Here is a 22,980-nt window from a genome sequence, read left to right as displayed (position 1 = left end):
ATTGTTTTCAATACTCCAACTTCTTTAATGACGTGCCAAGAAGTTCCCATAAGAACTTGGTTTGCTTACATGTCTGAATTGCAGTCCCTATTCAGACTGTGTATTCAGGTTCATTGTGATCTATTGACCTGTCAATAAGTGTCATTTTATATGGACACTGTTGTACAACAGAGTCTCAGTTCTTTGGAACCAAATATATAAATAAAAATCAATCTGTTAGCTATGGCATTCTCTTGAGTTGCAAGCAGCTGCACGGAACTACCCTGAATTCTTGTCCCATGTCCCCAGCTTCATGCCACCTCACAGGCTCCTACAGCCCAGGTTCCAGACTGATCCTGAATAGATTTTAAAACTTTATTAAGATGTTTAAAAAAAAAATTGTGAACAGAGTTTGAGCATAGAAGTTTCTGGTTATCAGGGAATAACAGATTATTGAGGGTGCAAAGTCTGGTTTAAGATCAGGTGGCATTAGGAATACATAATCTGCAATATCCCCGATTGGGGGTAAAAGGTTGATAGGTCAAAGTACAGAAATTGAGATATGAGGGTATGAAGTTCATAGCATGATTGTGTTCGGGTGTGAAGTATAATGAGTGGATATGATGAGGAGGATGGATTGACCCTCCTTTGGTGAGATTTAATGTTTAGGGAGTTTATGGTTCCAGTTCATATGATCCAACGGAGAAGGTCACTTGGTCCCTTTCTGGTAGTGGGAGAATGATGTCACTCTGGCTTACGCCTTCTGGTACTGTCGGTGGCCGCTGATGTGCTCGACGTAGATGTCCCTGGACCATCGGATGGCATCTGAGACCATGAGGCGCCACATGAGACGTGCGTAACGTCGACCGATCCCGCAGGTCCGCAGCACATGCTCGTTGCAGGTGTCCCAGGCGCCCAGGGCTCTGACAATCAGGGCGTCCATCTGCACCTCATAGCCCTTCGCTCTCAGGGTGTCAGCCAGGGTGGCGTACTTTTCCAGCTTACGAGCTCGGGCTTCGCAAAATGCCGGAGTCCCGTTCTCAAAGGAGACTGTGATGTCAACGAGGATGATCTTTTTCTGGGCCTCGTCAGTGACGACCACGTCAGGTCATGGCTGTCGGTACCGGGGATGGTGCAGTTCACGAAGATCTCCCCCAGGCGTGGCGCGATGGCTTTTACCAGGCGGTTCTGGATGGTGTTGTGGCGCAGCTGCCAGGCTCTGAACATAAGAAAGGCTGTACCGGGTCAGACCAAAGGTCCATCTAGCCCAGTATCCTGTCTACCGACAGTGGCCAATGCCAGGTGCCCCAGAGGGAGTGAACCTAACAGATAATGATCAAGTGATCTCTCTCCTGCCATCCATCTCCACCCTCTGACAGACAGAGGCTAGGGACACCATTCCTTACCCGTCCTGGCTAATAGCCATTAATGGACTTAACCACCATGAATTTATCTAGTTCTCTTTTAAACTCTGTTACAGTCCTAGCCTTCACAACCTCCTCAGGTAAGGAATTCCACAAGTTGACCGTGCGCTGCGTGAAGAAGAACTGGAGTGGGGTTTGCAGCTGCACAGGACGTGGGGCAACGTCTCGTTGGGGTAGCCACACTTCCTGCAATGCTTGTCTCGGTTCCTGTGGTGGACGGCTCTATTGAGCGGGATGCAGTTGAGCTGGGCACGGTGGATGAACCGCCAGTCGGCGAAACAGGTGAAGCTGCCCCCAGTGAGGAAGTGGTTGCTGGCGTCCCACTTGCTGGTCAACTCAAAGGCTTTACCCTGGTCCGGTTTACGCTTCAGGGTTTCCACGTACAGCGAGCGGATGGCAGCCTTCAGAGTCCTCTCCAGCAAGCCCCTGGCCGTCGAGGTGACGATGGTGTTGTCGTCCGACCTGATCTGCGGCACCCAGACTCCCAGCTGCTGACGCTCTTCGCACTACTCCCAGCGGCAGCCGATGCGCTTCCCCAGGTGACGCGTGGCATTGCGAGTGTGGGACCACAGTGAAGCGATGTCGCGCCCATCCCGTCCAAATTCCCCATCCAGGGAGCCGCTCAGGATCAGTCTGCAAGTAAACAGCCCTTAGCCAGCTGGCACGGGCCAGCTGTGGGTTTTAATTGAAGTGTAGACATACCCTACAGAGGTATGGATTCCTTAGTGTCCAGATAAGTCTTCTCCAGCAGTGTAGATCTCTCTAGGGGTCTCCAGACTTTTGTTCCTTCATTTACTAAGAGTTGAACAATGCCAGACTGAAAAACACTATGTATATTTCCATCCACTGGCTTATCCTGCCCCATTATGGAGACCACACAAGCTTCCACGTACAATAAATCAACGCATGGACTAATGGGGGCCCCCCAATCTTTTTTTTTTTTCTTGTGTGAACAGTATAATGCTAACAAAGATCTTACCAGACACAGCTGGTGTTCCCACTATTCCTGGCTGAAATATTCCTTATTGGCTGGAACAAGAGTTAACTTACTGCTTTTCTATTTGTTCAATCCTATTAACTTCTCTCCTTAGCAGTAGCCTGGAGCACAGCTCTATGTCTCTCAATGGTACCAAGGGAAAGGGGTGTATGGGGCATATGGGAGAGGTACCTTTGAGTGATTCGAATTGCTGCATTCCTTGAGTGGTTTTTTTTCTCTCTGCTCCTCACTGTACACACAGCTACTTGGAGCCACAGGTGAGAGCTGGAAGTATGCGACAGCAGCCACACCCCGGTAAGCTGCCTCAGCAGGCAGGCTAAACCAGGTGAGGGTAACTGGAAGTGTGGAAACTGACAGTGATTTAGGGATTGCTCTCCCAAGCACACAAAGACTGTTCTGGTAGCCAAGGTGAAAGACCATATATTGGTCCAGTGGCTTGAAAAGCAGTGCTGCAATGTATTGTGGAAGGTGAAAAGCACTACAGAAGTCATGGCTATCCACTGCAGCTAAAGGAGCCTTTATGCCACTGGGCCAAGCTTCAGCAGCTGAGAGAATGGGATTGTCCCAGTGCAATGACTCTCCCACTTTAACCAACTTCACTCACACGTCATTCATGCACATCTCTCTTCAAAAGTCCTGTCGCTTTGCCACTCCCCCATTGCCACAGATGAAGATGATTACTGGCAGATTTAGCCAGAAGCCTGTACGCAGGCGGCCTGGGACATTGGTCACCCATCCCTGACCCACGGACAGCAGGGAAGCTCAGCAACACCCCAGGTGACAGAGCAGCCCTTTTTATGATTGCACTGCTCTCCCTTTGGAAGGGAAGGGGCTAGAAAAGTTGCCTCAAACATTGCCTGCCTAAATTAAATCTGGCCAGCTTACCCCAGCTGGTAGATCATCCTCAATGTGGTTGAAAACTCAAGAACTAAAAAAGCACTAAAGACTGCTGCTTGAAACATAAGGACTACGATAGATAAAGACTATTCCTCTCATTTGAAAGAAGACAGCTCTCCTTTCAAGAGAGCTACCCCGGTATGACACTGACATTGCAGTGCTCAGTGAAACTAGATTGGCAGACAAGGGCATTATTACAGAACCAGCTGGGGGTTACACCTTCTTTTGGAAGGGAAAAGAACCACTCAAAGACAGAATCCATGGAGTGGGAATTGCCATCCAAACTCCTGCAATGTCTTGAATTTCCAGTAGGCATTAACAAAAGACTCACGAAACTCTGCGACTTATGAGTGGTAACCAATTTGCTACCAACATCAGTGCATATGCGACCACCTTAACAAACCCTGACGATGCTAAGGAATAGTTCTATTCTTATCTCGACTCTCTCATCAAGTCAACACCACAAAGTGACAAACTAATTATCCTAGGAGATATCAGTGCAAGAGTAGGTAAAGATAACAACCGGCAAGGCATCATTGGGGAAAAATGGCATTGGAAAAAATGAACAAAAATGGTAGTCTACTCCTAAGCAAGTATGCAGAACATAGCCTGACAATTAAAAATATCACCTTCAGATAAAAGTACATGGATGCACCCCAGATCCAAACAATGGCATCTAATAGATTTCATCATTGTCCGACAATGTGACAAAGGATGTCAGGATCACCAGAACCATGCGTGGAGCAGAATGTTGGATGGATCATAGAATGATTAGGTAAATACTGAATCTACACATGGTGCCCACATGCCTGAAATGTGTACATTTAAGGCATTTGGAAGACAGGAATCCAAGCCATGACCCGATTCTGTATTAAATCAGAATTTGCTTCTTATCCTGGATCACTGGGATCCAGAAGTCTTCAGACTGGTTTTCTTCAGTAGGGTGACTTGTCTTAGAACAGGAATAAACCAACTAAATGAACCCAAGAGCTAATCAACACCAAGCTCAAGTTTAATTTCCTGAAACGATATTAGAAACTTGACCAGTTAGTGTCTGGCCCAGGATCCTGTAGGAGCCTTGTCACTCCCTGTAGGTTCACATGCTCTTCCCAGGCTTCTGCCCTACCTGGCATTCCCAGGCCTGGCTAGCTGGAGTGTTCTCTCAGATCACACCCCTTCTTCCAGTCAACGGTCTCATTCAGGAGCCTCCTTCTCAGTGACTGCTTCCAAGGCTTCTGGCCTACCTAGCATACCCAGCTTCCCCCGATTAGCACATTAAGCATTTCATTACCACAAGAGTCTGCCCCCTTTCTCCCTTATATCCCCAGGCGTGGCCTGAATTAATCACATGACCTCATTACCTCATTCACTATTAACCACCTGGGGAGGTGAACTGATCTTCACATGTGGGGCTGAGGCCCCATTTCCCCTTACAGGGGCCAGCCATGCTGTGACACTCCCCAGTGAGCTGCATCCATTGTCTAAGGCTCTGTAGAATTTGAGCCCCATCCAATGCCCATAGAAATCAAAAAGTCTTTCCATTGACTTCAGTGAGCACTGGATCAGGTCCAAGCTCAGGGATGAATTTACAGTGTTTCTAAATTGGCCCAGGGAGGGGATTTGTTGCCATAACAGGCCTTGTCTACACTGGGTAATGAAGCTGTATGAGAATAGTATAAACTGATTTGGTGTTAAACACTCAGCATAGATAAGGACTGTCATGTTTCAGAGTGTGTTTGGTCGTGGGGCTGCAAGGAGTGTTAAGTAAGGCTAAAAACTGTGCCACTTATTGTATGTTAATTAAACACTAGTTATAACCCAATGTCATCATCCCATGCAGACAAAGCAATAGTGAGAGCTAAAAGGACATGCCAGTGTGCAGCAGGAATTTAGGAGCTGCGCATCCCAACTTTAGCAACACAAGGTGCCAACGCCTATGCTCCTCCTAAGCGTCTATGTTCTAGTTTATCAGACTAGGACAGGACGCACCTGCTATTTTAGTTATAAACTACTGTAGCATGTCCAGCAGCAGCATCTCACCTTAGTAACGGAGGAGGCTTTGCCAGCATTCTGATATACATCCACTATCCATGGTATTGTGTCAGGAATATGTTCCTCCAGTTGGTGAGATGGGATCCAGCAACCCATTGGTCCCAGAACTCTGACTTCAACTAAGCTCACACCTGGGTTTGCGCGGGGGGGGGGGGTTGTGGGATGGGAGAGACAAGAAAGGACCCTGAGGAGCTGCAGAAGTAGAATGTAGAAGAAATTTTCTTCTTTGTGGCTTCTCGTGCTGACTTAAATCCCAAACAACTTCAACAAAGTCAGTAGGTTTGCATGGGGTGTTATCAATGCCTAGAGCTATTGGTCACCGTGTGACCCCAGAGCATATGCTGTTCTGGTTGCCTACAGAGCTGAAAACATCCAGTGTGAACTGAAGCACTGACCAGTACCATACTGTAGATATTCAGGGTTGGGGTCCTCCTCTCAGCTGATATTGGAAAGCAATTTAAATTGCTGGAAAACTCCCAGGCAGCAGGGATATCTAAATGGAGTTTAATAAAAAAATTTAAAGTTAATGTTTAAAATCAAATTTACACAAGTTAAGAAGAAAGGTACTGTACATCTGGGGTCAGGCTCAGGTTATGAGGGATTACAAGAGTCAGTTACAAGGTTCATAAGATATATACATAGTAAATAACCATCATCGACCTAGATTGGGGTGCAGGAGTTTTTAAAATGTCAGTGGATAAGGGATCTCGGGTACACCACCCATAGAATGTATTTAGAGTCCAAGTCAGTACTGGTGTAGTGAATAAGTACATGGGTGGGGTGTGCCCCTTGGTTTGTCAGGGAAAGGAGGAAGTGGGTTATTTCCCTGACCAGCGTTCTCGATTATTTGACCTAGTATTGATAGTGTCCCGTGATGTGCTCTGTGTACATGTCTTTGGACCACCTGATTGGTGTCAGACACCATGAGCTGTCTCATGATCCAGGTGTCGCGTCGACCGACTCCGCACGCTCTCAGCACCGGCTTGTTGTGGGGGGGTACCATGTGCCCAGGGGTCCCACAACCAGGGCATGGATCTGGACCTCATAGCCCTGGGCTCTCAGGGTGTTGGCCAGCGGGATGTATTTCAGCACCTTCCGAGCTTGGGCCTTTTGGAAGGCCGGTGACCTGTTTTCAAATGGCACTGACGTCCACCATGAGTTGCTACAATTCAATCTGGCAGAATCCTTTATTTACATCCCATATTGAAATGAAATTGCTGGTGGATTTGATCAGCGGTAATCATTAAGGGCCTAATCCAAAGCCCACTGGAGTTCCAAGATTCCCATTGACTTCAAAGGCTTTAGGTCACGCCCTAAAAGAGGAGAGAAAAAAAACTGGAGGTGGTGAGGGCACTAAGCATTAGTGCTATAGATACTATTTACAAGTGGAATTCACTTTATAAATGGAAGAGACTAAGAATGGCATGACAGGAAGTGCATGCCCTGAAAAGGGCTGTTACACAGGCCAGTGACACAGCAGATAATCTTGCCCTGCTGTTCCAGGTACAATCCATGAGAAAGGGCTTAGCCAAAACCTGACAGCTAGTTCTCACTGTAGCATTCCTGCTCTGTTGCCAGCTCAATAGCACCTTGATTTTACAATCGTAGCTGTCCTTTAGGATTGTCAGAGTTGGTCCTTGATCTCATGTGTCTAGATAGGTTCTGATGTACACACTGCACTGCTGGAGAGTTATGGCGCAAAGAGGGAAAGATAATGGTGCTGATAAGATCTACTGAGAACCCTCCATGATAATAATAATAATATATGGAGATATACCTATCTCATAGAACTGGAATGGACCTTGAAAGGTCATCAAGTCCAGTCCCCTGCCTTCATAAGCAGGACCAATTTTTTTTTGCCCTAGATCCCTAAGTGGCCCCCCTCAGGATTGAGCTCACAACCCTGGGTTTAATGGGCCAATGCTCAAGCCACTGAGCTATCCCTTCCCCCTCACTGCACCCACAGATTACAATCCACCCTACCCTCAAGGAGGACTTCTATCTGATTGTAGAATATCCACAGTGTAAGCGTGCACAGACTCACCCAGCGGTACCTCCTGCTGGTTGTCCACAGGAATTAGCATCCAGCCTCCAGAGCGCCCTCCTCAGGCTGGTGTCTCACCGCCACTGCTGGCCCCCCATGTCCTTCTCAGGATCCCAGTGCCCATTTAACTGGGTGCTGCCCCTTGACAGTACCCCCACAGTTCTGGGTCTCCCCCTCCCAGGGGAACCCCCACCCACTATCCCCACTTCGCCTCAGTCTTGGCTACTGCCCAGTCTCTATCTAGCCCCCGTTCACTGGGGCAGACTGCAGTATAAGCCACTCATCACAGGCAAAGGGGTTCGGACTTGCTGCCTCTGCCCACCCATGGGCTGCCCCATTGCAACCCTGCACCTATTCAGCCTATAGTCAGGCCTACAGCCTGGGGCTTTCCAGGCTGGAGCTCCCAGATCCCCTGGCCCTTTCCCAGGCCTGCTCCCAATTTAGGTATCTTGCTTAGGTCCCTGCAGCCAGACCCTTCTCCCTCTACAATCAAAGTGAGACTTACTGGGCCCTGGCTCCCAGCCTCTTATAGGGGCCAGCTGGGCCTGATTGGGGCATGGCCACAGCTGAGCCTACTTTCCCCAATCAGTCCAGCCTTCTTGCCCCAGCCACAGCCCTCCCCTGGGCTGTTTCAAGCCCCACAGGGCAGGAGCGGGAGCGGGTAACCACCCCACTATACACAGCATGGGGAAATATACAGCACCATGTGAACCTGGATCTAGCACTGCCCCTTCAAAGGCAGCCCTGCATGGCACTGACCCCAGACTAGGGAAGTTCTGTTGCCAAGATGACAATGATAACAGCACAGCAGCTGGGAGGTGCCTAAACAATCAAATCAAACTACCTCCCACTTCATTACAGGAGTCTCCTGCCAGACCTCATGCCCAAGTCTCTACATTTCTTCTGCAGGATTATTTGGTCTTAAAGGTCCCATAAGTCTCATCCTGGCTTTGGAAAAGAAGACTCAGCAGTAACCCAGTTAGTGTTTTTAAATGCATGGCGAAATCCATTACCAAGGAGCCCACTACTGAGTAGGCACTAGCCTGTGGCTCAATGAATATTTATTTCCAGAGGAATTGGAAAGAAAAATGAGTGAGATGGCCATACATCTCTCTCCAGTGCAACAGGAGATCATCCTACTGTCTGCAGACACCTGATGCAACCAACATACACTACTGGATAGTTGCTGCTAGAGGAACAAGAATTAAACCGATTCCTTCATCAGGGACATCCCAGAACTTGTGGTGTCTTTTTGTGCTCATTGAACCAGCCCTAGCAGGGGTGCTGAGAAACTCGCCAGCTTGGTGGAGAGCCTCAGTAGCAGCAAGGTCCCTAATGGACTGTTGCTGCTGCTGTAGCTTAGAGCAGCTTCCTGTAGCCCCAGGATTTCAGGAGCTGAAAGCTGGTGTAGAACCTCTAGTGTAAGCTTAGCACAGCAGAGGATCTGGCCTCGGTGCAGTGTCCACAGTGAAGAAAGTTGTACGCTAATTTTACAATCCCCCACAGACCTGGTGTTGGCCCCAGGTTGGTGTAAATGACTCCTCCCAGTGTCTATCTCTCTCAGTTAACCTGGCAAATGGGCATGGTATAAACGGCAAGAATTGTGAAATCCTGGTATTCACATAAACCAACTCGACCCAGCTCAATAGTGCTACACTGATACCAGTCAGCTCTGCGTTCTTGGGGAACCAGGGTGCAGTATCCAGCCTGACTCATGAAAGCCACCCCCTGCTTAAATCAAAACCCATCAGAGGGAAAAACTTGCAGAGAGCAGTGAAGGGCATTGGGAGACACACCTAGACCCCTCCTGACAAGGGTGACAAGATTAAGACATCTCCATTAGCATACAGAATGAAGAACAGAGACAACTCCCCTAGCCTTATCTGCATGAAAGATGGGACAGGGAGACATCTCAATTTGCATACGGAATGGAGAACAGAGAACCGCACTGAACTCTGGGACCAGAAAAAGCAGGGAAGTACTGCATCATGGGAATCTCTGCTCCAGATGCTAATGAACCTACGCCTGCACACACCCAGCTCAGCAATTATCAGACCAATTCTAGTAATGAATCCTTGATTGATATTCAAATACTGAAGCTGCCTAGTTGCATTGTGAGCTCCCTGGAAGAAAACACCACCCATAGCCAAGAGTGATCAGCTCCTATTGTCTAGCCTAAAGAAAACCCTTGAGTCATCAGTTTACCCATAAACAAATCTAGTGTTCTCCCTTGAACCATTGTATTTTCTCTACAAAAATCCCTACTCACCCTCCAGTCAGAGTTCTGATGCTTAGATCCAAACTCTGCATCAGTTCCACTGGGACTCCGTAGTCTCCTGACTGATAGTGCTGGGGACTCTGCCTGTCTCCTGCCCTCAGGACCCTGAGCTACCACCATCACCTGGGAACCCCGACCAGTTCAAGCTTCAGGGAGTGGTGAGATCTCTCTCTCTCTCTCTCTCTCTGTTTTCCTTTCTACCTTAGGTATTAACCTTTAATACTGTATGTTATGTTGGTTTAGCCCTCCTTGTGTAGTTATCACTATTATTCAATAAATAGCATTTTTATGGTTAAGTTGGTTGCTTCTCTCTCTCTTGCTGAACTTTACTCTTTTGTGGTTTTAGCTTCCGCCATTCAGTCTACAGCAACGCTTCTTTTACCTAAGCTAAAGATCCCTGCAGTACCCAAAATACTGTGGGGTTTGCTCATCAAGTAGATTACTGCCAGTACAATTTTGATGTGAGAGTGGGGATAGGGACATGCTGAATCTGGGACGCATAAGGGTAACAGCTTGAAAGTGCTGCTTGACCCAGTCCATGGAGCCCAGGGGCATATAAGGAGAGGCAGCTTAAAAGTGCTGCTTCCTCCAGTCCCGTGAGTCCAAAGACATATAAGGGGTCAGCTTGACAGTGCTGATTGACCCGGTCCATTCAGACTTGCTCTGTTAATGTGTGTGTGTTTATCCGGTTCTGGGGCTGGAGGAACTCAGCCCTAGGGAACCTAGGTCCTGCAGGATAACTCCACTGGGAGGGGACTTGCAGAAGGGAGAAGTAGAGCTCCATATGAAAACACAAGTGACACAAGCAGTACGTTGATAGAATTACAGAACACCTCATTCCCCCACCGTCCCAGAAGAGTAACCCAAATAAATGAGCATACCCCAAAGTAACGGACAAATCTGGTAACAACACCCAGGATCAATTGAGCCCCATGAGTCACAAAATCTAGTTGGGAGCAAAGCCAGGCCTAACACTGAATTCAATGGGATTTTTCTGTTCGTCTTTCTGTCTGTAACATGAGACTTTGGGGGCTGGTTCAGAACAGGAACAATACTGGCTGAATAGCAGTGAGGCAGGAGATTTGCACTGTGACTCCCTCCACTCTATGCCTGGCACAGGAAAGATCATTCACCTTAGCATCTCTGACACTAAGGGCCTGAGCTGAAGCCCACTGAAATTGGTGGGAGTCTTTTCATTGATTTACAATGGACTTTGGATCTGGACCAAGTTTATACAGGGTCTCGCATACAGGGTCCCCAGACTTGATTAGAGCCTGTAGATGATATTATAATACAAAAAAATATTTATCTGTGGTTAATCTAGCAATCTGACTGCTCAAGAAAAATCAACGAGGAGTCCTTGTGGCACCTTAGAGACTAACAAATTTATTTGGGCCTAAGCTTTCGTGGGCTAGAACCTACTTCATCAGATGCATGGAGTGAAAAATACAGGAGCAGGTATAAATACGTGAAAGGATGGGGGTTGCTTTACCAAGTGTGAGGTCAGTCTAATGAGATAAATCAATTAACAGCAGGATACCAAGGCAGGAAAAATAACTTTTGAAGTGGTAAGAGAGTGACCCATTACAGATAGTTGACAAGAAGGTGTGAGTAACAGTAGGGAGAAATTAGTATTGGGGAAATTAAGTTTAGGTTTTGTAATGACCCAACCACTCCCAGTCTTTATTCAGGTCTAATCTGATGGTATCCAGTTTGCAAATTAATTCCAGTTCTGCAGCTTCACAAGGGTTTTTTTTGTTGAAGAATTGCCACATTTAGGACTGTTATTGAGTGACCAGAGAGATTGAAGTGTTCTCCTACTGGTTTTTGAATGTTCGGATTCCTGATGTCAGATTTGTGTCCATTTATTCTTTTGCATAGAGACTGTCTGGTTTGGCCAATGTACACGGCAGAGGGGCATTGCTGGCACATGATGGTCTATATCACATTGGTAGATGTGCAGGTGAACGAGCCCTGGATGGGGTGGCTGATGTGGTTAGGTCCTATGATGGTGTCCCTTGAATAGATATGTGGACAGAGTTGGCACTGGGGTTTGTAGCAGGGTTTGGTTCCTGAGTTTGTGTTTTTGTTGTGTGGTGTGTAGTTTCTGGTGAGTATTTGCTTCAGGTTGGGGGGCTGTCTGTAAGCGAGGACTGGCCTGTCTCCCAAGGTCTGTGACAAGATTAAGACATCTCCATTAGCATACAGAATGAAGGGAGGGATCATCCTTCAGGATAGGCTGTAGATCCTTGATGATGCACTGGAGAGGTTTTAGTTGGGGGCTGTAGGTGACGGCTAGTGGCATTCTGTTACTTTCTTTGTTGCACCTGTCTTGTAGTAAGTGACTTCTTGGTACCCTTCTGGCTCTGTCAATCTGTTTCTTCACTTCACCAGGTGGGTATTGCAGTTTTAAGAACGCTTGATAGAGATTCTGTAGGTGTTTGTCTCTGTCTGAGGGATTGGCACAAATGCGGTTGTATCTTAGAGCTTGGCTGTAGACAATGGATCATATGATGTGGTCTGGATCAAAGCTGGAGACATGTAGGTAAGTATAGCAGTCAGTAGGTTTCTGGTATAGGGTGTTGTTTATGTGACCATCGCTTATTAGCACTGTAGTGTCTAGAAAGTGGACCTCTTGTGTGGACTGGTCCAGGCTGAGGTTGATGGTAGGGTGGAAATTGTTGAAATCTTGGTGGAATTCCTCAAGGGCCTTCTTCCCATGGGTCCAGATGATGAAGATGTCGTCGTGTAGCGCAAGTAGAGTAGGGGCGTAAGGGGACAAGAGCTGAGAAAGCGTTGTTCTAAGTCAGCCATAAAAATGTTGGCATACTGAGGGGCCATACAGGTACCCATAGCAGTCCCACTGACTTGAAGGTATAAATTATCCCCAAATCTGAAATAGTTGTGGGTGAGGACAAAGTCACAAAGTTCAGCCACCAGATTTGCTGTGACAGTATCGGGGGATGCTATTCCTGATGGCTTGTAGTCCATCTTTGTGTGGAATGTTGGTGTAGAGAGCTTCTACATCCATAGTGGTTAGGATGGTGTTTTCTGGAAGATCACCAAAGGATTGTGGTTTCCTCAGGAAGTCAGTGGTGTCTCGAAGATAGCTGGGAGTGCTGATAGCGTAGGCTCTGAGGAGAGTCTACATAGCCAGATGATCCTGCTGTCAGGGTGCCAATGCCTGAGATGATGGGGCATCCAGGATTCCCAGGTTTATGTATTTTGAATAGCAGGTAGAATACCCCTGGTCAGAGCTCTAGGGGTGTGTCCATGTAGATTTGTTGCTATGCTTCTTTAAGGAGTTTCTTGAGCAGATGGTATAGTTTCTTTTGGTAATCCTCAATGGGGTCAGAGGGTAATGGCCTGTCATGATATATATGCAAAAGGTAGCATGTAACATATCATTGGAAAACTAATAACTCACTAATAATTAATATTCTTTGTGGATTTATTGTACATTCATCACACCAAGGACTTTGAAGATTTGTGCTGGAAAGATGTTCTTGAAATGTATCTGGCAATCATACCTGCTCCAGACAAAGGCACGTAGTTCCGCCTGCTTCAATGGGTCTCAATGTAAATTAAGCAAGGTGTGACCAATGAAAGAAAAGCACATTTACAAGCAAGGAAAACAAAGCCATCAGGAGAGCATGTGGGGAAAGATGTCAACTCAATCTCAATGGGGATGGAGACTCCATCCCCTGCCCCCCAAAGCCTTCCTGCCTCTTGAAGCAGGGTCAGTGAACTTAGGGAAGATGTAAGGAGAGAGAGAGAGAGCGCGCCATTTTGCCATCATTCACCTGAAGAGACAAAGGATCCGAGTACTTGGAGCTCTGTGAAGGGGCCTGGCAAGAGAGTCTGGTTAGCCATGCTGGAAAAAAGACTTGGTAAGAAACACTTCTTTGAACAAGAGACTCTTGTTTCTGAACACAGGTGTTAGTCCTAGAGTATTGTTACGTTTGTTTGCTTGGAACCCTTTTTATCTTCATTCCTTATCCTTGGTGTCACTTAAACCTATTACTTTTTGTTTAATAAAGTTGTTTGCGTGTACTACAAACAAGTTCAGAGCTTTGACTAAAACAGAGGGTTTGTTAAGGTAATAAACTGCTGGGTACTGTCTCTTTAAGGGAGCAGCAAACTTAACATCTGTAAGTGTTCAGGAAGAGGGCTGGACACTACAGGGCAGATGGTGTTGGGGAAATTCAGGACTGGGAGGGTGTTTGAGTCAGCCTGCAAAAAAGTATCTGCACAGTGGAAGCCAGGGTGAGTCCTGCGTGGTTGCATGTTGGCTGTTGGTGTCATGGCTGTGTGCCACAGCACCAGAGCATTTAAGGCACCCAGAGTTGCAGAGCAGGTGGTAACACAACCACTTACCGGTCTGGGCTGAACCCCACAGTGTCCACAAGACTTTCAAACATACATCCAATATTCCTGATATAACACAAGGGAATAGTTTCAGATGAGCATAGCTGGGGCTGAGAGAAGTGGAGTGCAGATAAGCACGTCCAAGCTCTGAAACAAGCAAAAAAATCAACGGGACAAGTAAAAAAAATTTACTCGTAACCCAGCTACAAATGATGCCAATTTCAGTATCACAAAAGCTTGAGAACTATCAAAATGCTACCTGAGAGATTGATAGAGGGTTTTTTTTTTTGAAGAAACCTGACTTTTAAACAGCCGAGAGAGACACTATTTGGAAAAGTGACTTTAATTAAGTTGTTAAACAAGGTTTACAAAAAAGGACTGCCGAATGTTTTCCCCACAGATCTCATAGACTCATAGACTCATAGACTTTAAGGTCAGAAGGGACCATTATGATCATCTGGTCTGACCCCCTGCATGCTGCAGGCCATAAAACCGTCCCTACCCCTTCCCTGGACTCTGCTGTTGAAGTCCCCAATCCTGTTTTAGGTGACTTCAATTGGCAGAAACCCTCCTGCTAGAGATCCCTGCCCCATGCTGCGGAGGAAGGCGAAAAACCTCCAGAGGCTCAGCCAATCTGCCCTGGAGGAAAATTCCTTCCCGACCCCAAATATGGCGATCAGTAAGACCCCGAGCATATAGGCAAGANCTTTTAAACAGCCGAGAGAGACACTATTTGGAAAAGTGACTTTAATTAAGTTGTTAAACAAGGTTTACAAAAAAGGACTGCCGAATGTTTTCCCCACAGATCTGCATCACTCTAAGGATTTTTGTCTTGAGACTAATTTTGGTTTTCAAAGGATGCAAGCTAGCCCTGATTAAAAACCCCTGCCTCCAATACACCATAGGTCACATATTGGCCTTAGTGACACTGTAAGAACATAAGAACAGCCATACTGGGTCAGACCAAAGGTCCATATAGCCCAGTATCTTGTCTTCGGACAGTGGCCAATGCCAGGTGCCACAGAGGGAATGAACAGAACAGGTAATCATCAAGTGATCCATTCCCTGTTGCCCATTCCCAGCTTCTGGCAAACAGAGGTTAGTGACACCATCCCTGCCCATCCTGGCTAATAGCCATTGATGGACCTATCCTCCATGAATTTATCTAGCTCTTTTTTGAACCCTGTTATAGTCTTGGCCTTCACAATATCCTCTGACAAAGAGTTCCACAGATTGACTGTGTGTTGTGTGAAGAAATACTTCCTTTTTTTTTTTTTAAACCTGCTACCTATTAATTTAATTTAGTGCCCCCTAGTTCTTGTGTTATGAGAAGGAGGAAATAACACTTCCTTATTTACTTTCTCCACACCAGGCATGATTTTATAGACCTCTACTATATCCCCCTTTAGTTGTCTCTTTTCTAAGCTGAAAAGTCCCAGTCTTATTAATCTCTCCTCATATGGAAGCCGTTCCATACCCCTAATAATTTTTGTTGCCCTTTTTTTGAACCTTTTCCAATTCCAATATCTCTTTTTGAGATGAGGTGACCACATCTGCATGCAGTATCCAAGATGTAGGCATACCATGTGTGACAGGTTAGACCCCCCCCTTCTGGGATGCCACTTGATGTACTGGGGTTTCACTGAGCCTGTGCTGCTCCACCAGCCTGGATTGCCTCTCTGTTTTGCTGAATTAGGCTCTCTGGCCTCTTGCAGCACACATACACAGGTAGGGACACACCCAGCTGCAGACACAAACGGAAGTCAGCTCTGTGTGAGAGGATTCACCCAGCACTCACATGCACACCCCTTTTGGGGAATAACCCAAAATAATACTAGTTTATTAACTATAAAAGGCAGATTTTAAGCGATTATAAGAAATGCAAATAGAACAAAGCAGATTACTGAGCAAATGAAACAAAACACACAAACTAAGCTTGATTTACTAAAAAAAAAGTTACAAAATGTAATTTTCTCACCCTAAATGATGAATTAGGCAGGATGCAGAGTTTCTGTAGCTTAGAGTTCCAGTTATTTCTTCTTACAGACTGGACCTCTGTCTCAGACTGGACTCACCCCTGCCTTTCCCTTGAGGTTAGTTCCTTTGTCCCTTCAGGTTTTTTCAGCAGTCCTCCTTCTTGGGTAGGCAATGGAGGAGAGTCCAGATCAACCCCCTCCCCAGCCCTTAAAAAGGATTTACCTTTGTTTGATTCCCATCCCCCTACAGTGGAAAAGTGCCAGCAGTGTCCAAGGTGGTATTTTGTATCAGGTGACAGGACCACCTGACCTGGTAGTGTCAGAGCTATGTCCCAGGATGCCTCTCAAGAAGGAGAGAGATTAGTATCTTCACAGTCTTATTGTTTCTTCTTAATGGGCCATCAAGGCTGTGATAGCCGGTTGTCTGGTGGGTGTTTCCCAAATACACACACAAGTGTAGTTGTTAGGTAGTCAATATTCCTAACTTTAGATACAGAAATGATACATGCATACAAATTGGATAATCACTTTCAGCAAATCATAACCTTTCCAATATCTTACATGAGCCATCTTGCATAAAGTATATCTTAGTTATGCCATATTTATATCATAACCATATTTCTATGAAGAATATGGGGTGTAACATCACACCACAGATGTATATAGAGGCAGTATGATATTTTCTGTCTTATTATCTATCCCTTTCTTAATGATTCCCAACATTCTGTTCATTTTTTTGACTGCTGCTGCACATTGAATGGATGTTTTCAGAGAACTATCCAAAATGACTCCAACAGAACCTCCACTCTTTCTTGAGTGGTAACAGTTAATTTAGACCCCATCATTTTATATGTATAGTTTGGATTATGTTTTCCAATGTGCATTACTTTGCATTTATCAACATTGAATTTCATCTGCCATTTTGTTGCCCAGTCACCCAGTTTTGAGAGATCCTTTTGTAGCTCTTCACAGTCTGCCTGGGACTTAACTTGTGTAGTTTTGTATCATCTGCAAATTTTGCCATCTTACTGTTTATCCCTTTTTCCAGATCATTTATGAATATGTTGAATAGGCCTGGTCCCAGTACAGACCCCTGGGGGGACAGCACTATTTACCTCTTTCCATTCTGAAAACTGACCATTTATTCCTACCCTTTGTTTCCTATCTTTTAACCAGTTACCAGTCCATGAGAGGACCTTCCTTCTTATCCTATGACAGTCAACAAAATGCGATCTTGCAAGGAGCCCAAATTATGAGAGCCATAAATGCATTTGCTTCAAAAAAAGTAAGAAATATAAAGATGTGATTTGTCTCTTGTGATCATAAATCCGCTTTAAAGTTTTCAATAGTGTTCACTTAAACTCTTTCATGTCCATGGTAATAGTTTTGGAAGCTTGGGCAGCAATGGGGTGAGAGCCTTATAGTCACACACTTCTGATCTATTCTTCTAACTGCATGTTAGCCAAGTACCCTATGAAATTTCAGTGCCAGAACACGACCTATTTATAGAGGGTATTGGTCCCACTCTCCTGATCACTTACAGCACACATGTAACTACAGTTTGGCAAAGGTGATAGGGATGGAAGGAAAGCACTTGTGGAGTATGGCATTCAGAAAGAGCTTTGTAGTGGGTTATGCATAGTCATTCGGAATACTGAACACTAGTCACAGTGCTTTCTATAGTTTCACAATATGCATAAGCTCCAAGAACTCATTCTATTACATGGCATATTCCATATTCCCTTCCAGTCAGAGGGGAGGGAAACACAGCTTTCCATAACATGCAAGCACAGTTTGTTTCAGGGTTAGTGTCTGTAAGTGCCAGTATCAATGAATGTTGTTCAAACTCCAGATTAGTCCTCTAGTAATTATCTGTTCCAAAAAAAGAACAGGAGTACTTGTGGCACCTTAGAGACTAACAAATTTATTTGAGCATAAGCTTTCGTGGGCTACAGCCCACTTCATCGGATGCATAGAATGGAACATATAATAAGGAGATATATATACATACAGAACACGAAAAGGTGGAAGTAGCCATATCAACTCTAAGAGGCTAATTAATTAAGATGAGCTATTATCAGCAGGAGGGGAAAAAAACATTTGTAGTGATAATCAAGATGTGATATATGCCATTATGTGCCAGCAATGCCCCTCTGCCATGTACATTGGTCAAACCGGACAGTCTCTGCGCAAAAAAATAAATGGACACAAATCTGACAGATTGAATCTATTTCCCCATGTTAAGTATCCTCACACCTCTTGTCAACTGTTTGAAATGGGCTATCTTGATTATCCCTACAAAAGTTTTTTTTTTCTTCTGCTGATACCAGAGGAATACAGGAACCTAGGAAACACCAGACTGGATCAGACCAATCCTCTGTCTAGTCCAGTATCCTGTCTCTGACAGTTTCCAGTATCGGATACTTCAGAGAAAAATACAAGAAGAAAATTATGGAATAACTTTCCTTGTGGGGAAGCTTCTTTGTCTTCTTGTCAGCTAGAAGTTGGCTTATGCCTTGAATCATGAGAGTTTATAGCCATTCTTATATACAAATTTATCCTACTTAATGTAGCTGTGAATATTTTCCTTGTTTATTTACATGCTCAAACCTTTCCTGAATACTGCTAAGCTCTTGGCCTAAGTGATATCTAGTGGCACTGAGGTCCTGAGGTTAATTGTGCATTCTTATTTTAAAAATTGTAATTTTTATAATTTTGTTGAATGTTCCATTTTTCCATTTGTTAGTTTGCCTGCCTCTGTCTTTTACCTTCATATTAATCTTTTTTCTTAACTAAGCAGCTCCAATCTTTTCAGTCTCTCTCCATAAGGAAATCTTCCCATGACTCCTCATGTCACAGAACCCTTTCTATTATGGTTATATCTTTGCTGAAACTGGTCGAACAGAACTGGGCAGAGAATTCCACCTGCAAGATCTTACCACTGATTAGGACTGTCAAACGATTAAAAATAAAATCATAATTATTCACAAGATTAAAAAAATAGTCACGCTTAATCGCAGTTTTAATCACACTGCTAAACAATAGAATACCAATTTAAATTTATTATAAATATTTTTAGATGTTTTTCTACATTTTCAAATATATTGATTTCAATTACAACACAAAATACAAAGTGCACAGTGCTCACTTTATATTATTTTTATTACAAATATTTGCACTGTAAAAAAAGGTGAACAAAAGAGCATTTTTCAATTAATCTCATACAAGTATTGTAGTGCAATCTCTTTATCGTGAAAGTGCAATTTACAAATGTAGGATAATTATTTTTATAAATAACTCAAAAAACAAAAAAATATAAAACTTTAAAGTCCTGCAAGTCGAAGTAGGAAGGGGCATACAAATTTTTATCATATCTGGCACATAAATACCTTGCAATGCCAGCTACAACAGTGACATCCGAATGCCTGTTCTCACTTTCAGGTAACATTTGTAAATAGAAGTGGGCAGCATTATCTCCCATGAATGTAAACAAACTTGTTTGTCTTAGCAATTGGCTGAACAAACATGATTTTGTCTATTGTTTAACAGTATGATTAAAACTGTAATTGTGACTATTTTTTTAATCTAGGTAATTTGTTTTGCTTTAATTTGCGTTAATTCCAAATAACAATAATAGTGCCTCATCCAGAGCTCACTGAACTCAGTGGAAAGGCTCCCATTGACTTCAGCAGGGTTTGGATCAGTTCCTACAAGCCTACTGTCTATTCCCTTAGAATCTCCACAAAGAACTAACGGATCCTCATGATTAGTTATTAGCCACTTGTGGGACTGCAGTGCTACACGCTGAGAGAAACACTCACCCAGCAGGACATGTAATGAACAAGGCCTTTTATCTTGTACACAGAATTATATCCCTAGCAGTAAGGAGGATTTGTCCTTGTTATATTAGGAGCCATGTTTCCAAGGGTCTCAAACTTAGTCATGCAAGTTTGATCATGCCTTATAATCAGAATAGAAATCCTCGGCCTAGGAGTAATAATAATAATTAATAAAAATCTGTCTGGACTTTATTGAATTCTAGGAGCAGACTCTACACTGGGCCTGCTTTCCAAATCCATTCAGTTTGCGGAGTTAGTGGTCCACACAGGATCCCCTGCTGTAGGTATAGGGACTATTGCTGGAATCAGAAACACTCTTATAAACTCAAGGAGTTCTAGCAGTATGCCCACTGCAGAGATGCTCAGGCAGTGTAAAAACAGCTTTTACAAACACGCCTGACCTGATCATTTTTTACTTATGTGGGAGGAAAATGTGAAACGACCACTGTCTGAATAAAGAAGAACAGGAGTACTTGTGGCACCTTAGAGACTAACAAATTTATTAGAGCATAAGCTTTCGTGGATGCATCCGAAGAAGTGGGCTGTAGTCCACGAAAGCTTATGCTCTAATAAATTTGTTAGTCTCTAAGGTGCCACAAGTACTCCTGTTCTTCTTTTTTGCGGATACAGACTAACACGGCTGCTACTCTGAAAACTGTCTGAATAGGAGTTTTTCTGCTGTTGTTGATTGATTCCTTCCACTTAGACATCTGGAAATCTGAAGTCACTGCAAACCTAGCTTAGATAGGTCTAGTGAAAAGGGACTGGCTGGATTCTCTGCTCCTTTGTCCCCATCTTCACAATCACGGTTTATTCCAGTGCAAAACAGCCACAACCTCTCAATTGCCAGGGAGAGCCAGCACAGGCCAAAAAGTGAGTGGTGTTAGCCAGAGAGGGGGAATGGCCTGAGTGGCCAGGGTTGCACTGATTCAGCAAATTCCCTCAGCAGCTTCAGTGGGTTCCTATGGGGATTTTACATCTGCCCCAGATGGTAGAAAACCCAAGGAAGGGCAGGCAGTGCCCTCTGTAGAGGTGAATCGTCCCTGGTGGTTGGGACCAGCCCAGCCTGGGGAAGTAGAATATAAAGTGTCTCCCACCAGAGTCAGTGGCCCTGGAAAGTTTTGCCAATAACAATGTGTCTCTAACATACCGATATTAAAAAATCAAGGGCCAAATTCCCCCTTCCCTGATGTCAGTGGAATTACACCAATGATGATTTAGGCCCCATGTAGACAGAGTATAGATGACATAGAAAGCAGTCTCAGTCCCACTATATTTTTATTCACGTTCACATGACTTTAAAAATAACTTTCTGCTTAGTTTTTGTTTGTAAGGAATGGTCCAATCCAAAGCCCATGAAGTCAACGGGCATTTTCAATTATTGCCACTGGGCTTTGGATCAGGCACTAAGACAGAAAATAGTGTTAGACCCATACTGGGATCCCTAGCTCTGTTATTATAGTGGGACCACTCTCCTGTGCTGCTAATCTGGTGAATACATTGAAAGCAGAAAGTGCACTGAAAGAATACAATTGGCTCATGGGCTCTGCCATTATCTCTGCATTGAAAAGACACAGCAACCCCAATCAGACCAGATGCCTCTGAATAACATCTTAACATATGACACCACCGTTCTAGTTCTAATTTGGTGAAGTGATTTTTTTGCTTGTCACCAAGCAGAATGCAGAACATTTCAAGTGCTTTCGCATCATGTAGCCAAATATAACTTACTGGATCATATAACATTTCACTTGGCTGATGAAAACAAGGGCTGGCTGTGTTAAGACCTGCACTGATTTGCAAATCAAGTGTATATAAAACATAAATAACTGCAAATGTCAAAGGCTGCAGGAGGCTTGATGTGTTGATTTTCTCCAGACACAAAACAGTCATGCTGCTTTCTGCACGTCTTCTGCAAATTGGTGATAATATTCTGCAAGCTGCTGATAGTGTTTGATTTGTCACCACTGTATTTTGCAGACAGCTAAATCCAAATGCCATTACTTAAAAGAAACACCAGGCATTAAACATATTGGGACCACTTTTCAAGTATGGGCGCCTTAATAAGATGTCCAGATCTAGCATTTCAGAGTTGTTTGACTTGTAAGCACAGAAAACAGGCCTTACTGTCAAACTGACCTGTGACGTTGTACCCCATAAGGCTTTATGGAAATATGCTTATGAATGTATATATGACATAACTGGAATATGTTTTATGCTATATATGCCATGTAACATATCTATGTAAAGGTTATGATCTACTGAATCTATTCCTTCTATTTGTATGCATGCATTATTTTTGTGTTCAAAGTTATAAATATTGGCTGTGTACTTGCTTGATTTCTAAGTAGCCTTAGTAAAGCATTTGGTCAGCTTCTTGGGAAAGGAATGTGCAAGTTAAGTGCCCAATCAAGAAGCACTTAACGGACAATGGATCTCGGAAGGCTCCAATCCACATAAGAAGTCTACATGAGGACGTTCAAGGCACCATGTGAACCATGGCTGCTATCTGTAAGTTCTGAGTCATGCATGGACATGTAACTTGCCCATGTGACTCCAAAACTCCATCTTGGAGCTGAACTTTGCATAGGAAAGAGGAGGGGGTCTCCACCCATAAGAGAAAGTCTATTTAAACCCCTGGGAGACCTCTCCATTTTGTCTTCAGCTGGCTCAAGAGAGAGCCTCTCCACCCCCAAGGATACCTGAAAGAAACTGGAACAAAGGACAGTAACTACAGGGGATGTGAGTGATTGCAGGACCCAGACTAGAAGAGGACTAGTCTGTAAAAGGAAGCTTACTGGAACACCTCTGAGGGTGAGATTTTATCTATATTCAGTTTTCTTACTGTATTAGACATAGACTTGCGTGTTTTATTTTATTTTACTTGGTAATTCACTTTGTTCTGTCTGGTACTACTTGGAACTACTTAAATCTACTTTCTGTATTTAATAAAATCACTTTTTACTTATTAATTAACCCAGAGTATGTATTAATACTGGGGGGGGGGGCAAACAGCTGTGCATATCTCTCTATCAGTGTTATAGAGGGTGAACAATTTATGAGTTTACCCTGTATAAGTTTTATACAGGGTAAAATGGATTTATTTGGGAGTTGAGCATTTGAGTG

The sequence above is a fragment of the Trachemys scripta genome, chromosome 9, assembly GCF_013100865.1.
Source record: "Trachemys scripta elegans isolate TJP31775 chromosome 9, CAS_Tse_1.0, whole genome shotgun sequence".
Taxonomy (NCBI): Eukaryota; Metazoa; Chordata; order Testudines; family Emydidae; genus Trachemys; species Trachemys scripta.
This window is presented reverse-complemented; position numbering follows the sequence as displayed.